Source organism: Lactuca sativa, chromosome 9 (assembly GCF_002870075.4).
Source record: "Lactuca sativa cultivar Salinas chromosome 9, Lsat_Salinas_v11, whole genome shotgun sequence".
In the NCBI taxonomy this organism is placed as follows: domain Eukaryota; kingdom Viridiplantae; phylum Streptophyta; class Magnoliopsida; order Asterales; family Asteraceae; genus Lactuca; species Lactuca sativa.
Window position 1 is genome coordinate 208,059,681 of NC_056631.2, and position 7,632 is coordinate 208,067,312.

The following is a 7,632-nucleotide window of genomic DNA, read 5'->3' on the forward strand; positions in this document are numbered from 1 at the left end:
TGACAAACTGCAAACATGATGTCAGGTCTGCTTGCAGTTAGATAAATCAATGATCCGATCATCGATCTGTAGTTGGGCTAATCTACGGGTTCGCCATCAGTATCTGGAGTCAGCAGGGGTCTCTCGGCCATTAGTGTCAAAGCAGGTTTTGCATCTTGAAACCCAAACTTCTCAAGTATATCCTCCACATACTTTGTTTGATGGAGCAGGATTCCGGTTGATCTTTGTTGGACCTGAAGCCCCAAAAACTGGTCATTACGCCTAACGAACTCATCTTGAACCTCTTTTTCATCACTCCTTCGAACTCTTTGCAAAGTTGTGGACTTATAGATCCGAAGATAATGTCGTCAACATAGATCTAGACTAGAATCTGATCATTACCCACATGCTTAATGAATAAATTTTGATCGATAGTGCCGCAGAATATCCATGTTCGAGCAAGTGCTTTGTGAGAGTTGCATACCACAATCGAGGAGCTTGATTTAACCTATGCAACGCCTTTTCCAACTTGTAGACATGACTGGGAAACTTTGAGTTAATAAACCCAGGAGGTTGATTGTGACATCCCCATTTTCGCAGCCAGAAAAGACCGATTTTGTTTATGCTTTATAAAAATCAGAGTACTTCTTTTAATAAAAATGTTGCAGAATTTGTTCCCAGAAAAACATGATAATCGCGTTATCAAAGCATTTCTAAAGAAATATATTTTTATTCACTTTTAAAAACATTTGGGATGTCATCGTCAATACAGAAACATAAGCATAAACAGAACTTACATTCATTTACACTAGTGATCTACATCTCTTTTAAATCTCTCAGTGTAATGTGACTTCATATCGACACCTGTGATACAAATAAACTGAGTGGGCCAGGTTGGGAAACCTGGTGAGTACATAGGGTTTTCAACCCATAATAATATAATTATTATGTTTTAACAATCAAACAATCAACCCAATTACCCATCCCCATTATCTTCTTTATTCTTAAGGATCTACCCTAAGAACCAGCTATTTCTCATTCATTCATTCCTAAGGATCATCCTAAGGAAACAACATGAAGTCCATTGTTGCCAATGACACTTTGGTCAAGCGCAGCTGCTAATCTTGTCACTTAGGCGCAGCTGCCAGAATTGGGACATTTCCTATGAGGCGCTTCTGCCGGTGTTGACCTTTAAACGCTACTGTCATGGTCATAAGGCTCCCTATTAGACGCAGCTGCCGATACTGTCCTTAGAGCGCAGCTGCTAGGATGCTTACCGTAGATCTAAAACATCTACTGGTCGTGGCGCAGCTGCCAGTGCTCATCTATAGGGTACTAGGTCCACTGTTGCTAATGTATACCTATAGGGCACTAGGTCCATGCTACTAATGTTCTTCTATTTCTGCTTTTATCCCTCATCATTCATCTACCCATCTTTTACCCAACATATCTTGTAGATATAAAATACTTTATACAGTTTACATCATTTAAAACATGTATAAAAATCTTTCACCAGCATAGACAGCAAGTATTCAGGCAATATGCACACATAGCACGTAAATGTATAGTAAAATACTTCATATCTATGTGTAAGATGAAAGGGACCATGCACTCACTTGAAAGGTGGTGACTCAACACTCGAACAGCGCTTCGAAACTCTCAAAACAATTTCCTTCGATAAAACCTAGTATCGATACCACTAGGGTTTAGTCTAACGATAACCGCGACAAATTAATAGTCTGACTATTATTATTATATAAGTGTTAAATAACACTCAATATAACTCATAATAATAGCCCAAATAATTATTTTAAGGACCTAATAACATTCCTATAATTATTTGAAAGTTATATTAAAAATTGCGCAAGCGTAGCACACTTACAGCGAATTTTATCGAAACTCGGAACTTATTTGGAGCAGCGTTTCGAAACCGAAAGACACTTTTTCTCAGGACTCCGGGAGCCTCAATGCTTCCCTAGGGTGCTAGGGGATTTTTCCTAGGGTTTAGGGGTGGTTTGGAACCTTAGAGAGAGAAAGATTTTAGAGAGAGAAGGGTTTTTGGTGTAATTTGCTCGGCAGTTCTCGCAGGTATTTATAGGCGAAGCCTCTCGTATTACGCTGGGCGTCGGACAGGACTACGTTGGGCGTAGTTCGGATAAGCCTCCAGCTCGCATCAAGTTGTTAGCCACTTCGGACCGGATAAGAACTGAGGGTACGCGGGGTGTTCCAGATCTCATACGCGGGGCATAGGGTGAGGCGACGTGTCCTTCATCCGAAGCGAGGCTTTCTTCAGCGATGGACGGCTCAGAACGCGCCACGTCATCGATACATGCATCAGCTTCGCAAATTCACTTTCCAACTTTAAAAATTTGTAACTTTTGCGTACGAACTCCGTTTTCGACATTCTTTATATCCACGCGAAGGTGGGAACGTACTCTACAACTTTCGTTTAGACTTCGTTGGCTAATTTTGACTCGATTTAAATTTTATATTATTAACAGGTCGGGACAGGATTGATCCGTTAAATCCTCATAACTTCTTCATCCGACGTCCGTTTTTGCCCATCTTTTTCTCGTTACGCTAATCTTATCGAGATCTTCGATTCTCGCTTAGGTCGTGTCGGCTAAAAATCACCCGATCTAAAATTCGAATTTCGGGCTGTACACCGCTAATCCGAAACTTCGAAAAATCATAACTTCTTCATACGAAGTCAAATTTGGGCGTTCTTTTTATCGATGTTCTTAGTTTAACATATTCTACAAATTTCGTTTAGAGCGCTAAGGCTAAATCTCGCTTTATCGTAAATCTACTATTTACGCTTCCCGATGTCATACCGGTTCCGATGCGAAACTTCGACGGGTCATAACTTCTTCGTTATAACTTGGATTTCGGCGTTCTTTATATGTACGGAAACCTTGTGACATATTCTACAACTTGGTTAAGATTATTTATTCTAAATAATCTTTTTGTCGAAAAGTCGTTTTCGACCCCTATTGCCTCTAAATTGACTAGCCCGGATCTGCGGGCGTTACAATTATCTCCCCCTTAGGATGATTACATCCCGGAATCATCAACGAAATGGGGCTCGTATAATGACTCCATACATCATCTCTTCATCCTAGGTAATAATTATAACTTCCATATTCCTTCAAGTCTATCTCTTAGACTCATTGACTGTAAGCAGTACTCGATCGTGCACCTACTCTCTACCTCAGGCTAGACTCCAAATTATGACCTTCAAGTCACAACCTCGATCCTCACTGGATACGAACTTGAGATAAGTTCTTTTATTACTACCATGGATCGATGTGTCATATTCTAATGACCTATCATCATATGTTGCAACGCTTAGACTTAAGTCTCTTAGAGTCAAATTCCGGAAAGGAATATGCCTTCCTTCATGGTCTAATGTGATATAATCACATTTTAACATGTAGAATTTCTAGCCACCAACTTCTTTAACAACGAGCGCGATACTTCTATTGATCGATTTGATTTCAATCGTTTGGTTTAAGTCAGACGCTACATCGAACTTGGTTCCCTGAACCACGCAACATACTCATCGTAGTCGGACTCTATTTGATATGACCACTAGGGTCGGAATATCAACAATCTTTTTAGTCATTACCAAAACGATGGTAATGACATACTTCAATAAAATAGAATCAGTTACTAGCTTCTTGGTAACCTTGTGACTTTCCCTGATCCAAGTGTGAGTCCTGTGCTTCCGGTAGTATAGGCCTCTACTACCATTCACACCTACTCATACTCGTCCCAAGTATTGTCCCGCAGTTTCCCAAGTCACAATCACATAACAGCTTAACACATCAAATATCAAAACGAAGGTTTTTATTTTATTACTTGAAACGATTACATGGGTGTTCAAGTTCACCCTAGATTATGCCTTTAATAGGCTACATCATATGACACTATCTATATGGCTTCTTCATAACACGATCTCTATATATCCATCCTTACTCCTAATTCCTTGCATCGTCAGCTGCTTCATCAAGGATCATTTGAAATGCTCTTGCCTTTGGTTTTGGCATCACATTTGGCTTTGTAGACCCTTCTCTCTTTGGGCAATCTTGCTTGAAGTGCCCTTCCTCGTTACATTCGTAACACACCCTTTTGTTGAATTTACACTCGTTAGCATAATGCCCATGCTTCCCACACTTGAACCAAGTCACCTCCTCACCGCATTTTCCAGAGTGTTTATTTTTGCACTTCTCGCACCATCTTTCTTCACTCTCTCCTCCTCTAAACTTCATTGTACTAGACTTGCTTCTCTCATCGGGCTTCGCAGACCCCTCAAACTTCCTCTTTTCGCCAACCTCGGCCTTGTTGGCGGCTCTTCTCTTGATCATTTCCTCAACCGACTTGGCAGCGCAGATAGCTGCCTCCAAAGTAGGTGCCTGACGCACTGGCACCGCGTACTCCCATGGAAGTCCTTTTGCATACTTGTCGACTTTCGTCAACTCATCCGGAACAAGACGTAAGGCGAACTCCATCTTCTCTGTGAAGTTGTTGGTGTATTCATCAATAGACATGCTTCCTTTCTTCAAGGTAAGCAATTGGTTTTCTAGCTCGAGCAGATTTTGGGCTGAGCAGTACCTACGTTTGAACTGCACTAAAAACTATGCCCACGTCAGTTGCAGGGGCTCATTGGGGCTCAGAGTCTTCCCCAAGGTATTCCACCAGCATACAGCACCTCCTCAAAATTGACGCACTGCAAATGTGGTATGTTGTTTTCCTCTGCAACCGCACGTCATGAAAGCTAACTCCATCTCCGAGATCCAATCCATGACCCCGATCGGATCCTCCTTTCCGGTGAAAGTCGATGGCTTGAAAGTCAAAAAATCCTTGTACTTGCATCCATTCCTCTCGACTCCGTCATCTTGGTTGTTTTGTCGAACTATTGGTGGGTTGACTTGACCAACGGTTCCACTGTTGTTCCCCTCCTCAGTTTGCCCTTCGTTCAACTCGGGCTGTTCGATCTGCTCGGTTCCTCTCGATTTTGCTCGAGCAAACGTCTGGTTTCCTCCATTTGACGATCCAACATCGTTTGGATCATCGCTTGCACTCCGGCCATCGTTATTGGCTCAGCAGCGGCTACCACAACTGGTATTTGCTCAATCACTGGGGGTTGGTTACAGTTCCCATTTGCATTCACGTTTCCGCTACGGGTTCTTTCCATCTTGATCTATACACCGAATAAGGTGAATCTAGACCTTTACTTAGGATTGACGTTTAAATCACCCTTATCACTCCGAAACGTTTATATGCTAGTTCTAATATCGTAGTTAAATGCTTAGAATCCTAAACATATAAGGTTTCCAGATCCGGTCGGCAACAGACCATAGATCCGAACAAATAACAGCATATCAAGCACAAGCAATTAGCACATAAAAGCATTTTAGGCATAATTCCTAAAATAATCTAGTGCTCACACCTCACAATCATCGCTTATCATTCTAAGTTTAAGTCTAGAAATAAATCCATATTCCTAGTTCGGTTAAACTAATGCTCTGATACCAACTGTGACATCCCCATTTTCGCGGCCAGAAAAGACCGATTTTGTTTATGCTTTATAAAAACCAGAGTACTTCTTTTAATAAAAATGTTGCGGAATTTGTTCCTAGAAAAACATGATAATCGCGTTATCAAAGCATTTCTAAAGAAATATATTTTTATTCACTTTTAAAAACATTTGGGATGTCATCGTCAATACAGAAACATAAGCATAAACAGAACTTACATTCATTTACACTAGTGATCTACATCTCTTTTAAATCTCTCAGTGTAATGTGACTTCATATCGACACCTGTGATACAAATAAACTGAGTGGGTCAGGTTGGGAAACCTGGTGAGTACATAGGGTTTTAAACCCACAATAATATAATTATTATGTTTTAACAATCAAACAATCAACTCAATTACCCATCCCCATTATCTTCTTTATTCTTAAAGATCTACCCTAAGAACCAGCTATTTCTCATTCATTCATTCCTAAGGATCATCCTAAGGAAACAACATGAAGTCCATTGTTGCCAATGACACCTTGGTCAAGCGCAGCTGCTAATCTTGTCACTTAGGCGCAGCTACCAGAATTGGGACATTTCCTATGAGGCGCTTCTGCCGGTATTGACCTTTAAACGCTACTGTCATGGTCATAAGGCTCCCTATTAGGCGCAGCTGCCGATACTGTCCTTAGAGCGCAGCTGCTAGGACGTTTACAGTAGATCTAAAAGATCTACTGGTCGTGGCGCAGCTGCCAGTGCTCATCTATAGGGTACTAGGTCCACTGCTGCCAATGTATACCTATAGGGAACTAGGTCCATGCTACTAATGTTCTTCTATTTCTGCTTTTATCCCTCATCATTCATCTACCCATCTTTTACCCAACATATATTGTAGATATAAAATACTTTATACAGTTTACATCATTTAAAACATGTATAAAAATCTTTCACCAGCATAGACAGCAAGTATTCAGGCAATATGCACACATAGCACGTAAATGTATAGTAAAATACTTCATATCTATGTGTAAGATGAAAGGGACCATGCACTCACTTGAAAGGTGGTGACTCAGCACTCGAACAGCGCTTCGATACTCTCAAAACAATTTCCTTCGATAAAACCTAGTATCGATACCACTAGGGTTTAGTCTAACGATAACCGCAACAAATTAATAGTCTAACTATTATTATTATTATATAAGTGTTAAATAACACTCAATATAACTCATAATAATAGCCCAAATAATTATTTTAAGGACCTAATAACATTCCTATAATTATTTGAAAGCTATATTAAAAATTGCGTAAGCGTAGCACACTTACAGCGAATTTTATCCAAAACCGGAACTTATTTGGAGCAGCATTTTGAAACCGAAAGACACTTTTTCTCGGGACTCCAGGAGCCTCGGGGCTTCCCTAGGGTGCTAGGGGATTTTTCCTAGGGTTTAGGGGTGGTTTGGAACCTTAGAGAGAGAAAGATTTTAGAGAGAGAAGGGTTTTTGGTGTAATTTGCTCGGCAGTCCTCGCAGGTATTTATAGGCGAAGCCTCTCAGATTACGTTGGGCGTCGGACAGGACTACGCTAGGCGTAGTTCGGATAAGCCTCCAGCTCGCATCCAGCTGTTAGCCACTTCGGACCGGATAAGAACCGAGGGTACGCGGGGCGTTCCGGATCTCATACGCGGGGCGTAGGGAGAGGCGACATGTCCTTCATCCGAAGCGAGGCTTTCTTCAGTGATGGACGGCTCAGAACACGCCACGTCATCGATCCATGCATCAGCTTCGCAAATTCACTTTCCAACTTTAAAAATTCGTAACTTTTGCGTACCACCTCCGTTTTCGACGTTCTTTATATCCACGCGAAGGTGGGAACATACTCTACAACTTTCGTTTAGACTTCGTTGGCTAATTTTGAATTGATTTTAAATTTTATATTATTAACAGGCCGGGACAGGATTGTTCCGTTAAATCCTCATAACTTCTTCATCCGACGTCCGTTTTCGCCCATCTTTTTCTCGTTACGCTACTCTTATCGAGATCTTCGATTCTCGTTTAGCTCATCTTGGCTAAAAATCACTCGATCTAAAATTCGAATTTTGGGCTGTACACCGCTAATCCGAAACTTCAAAAA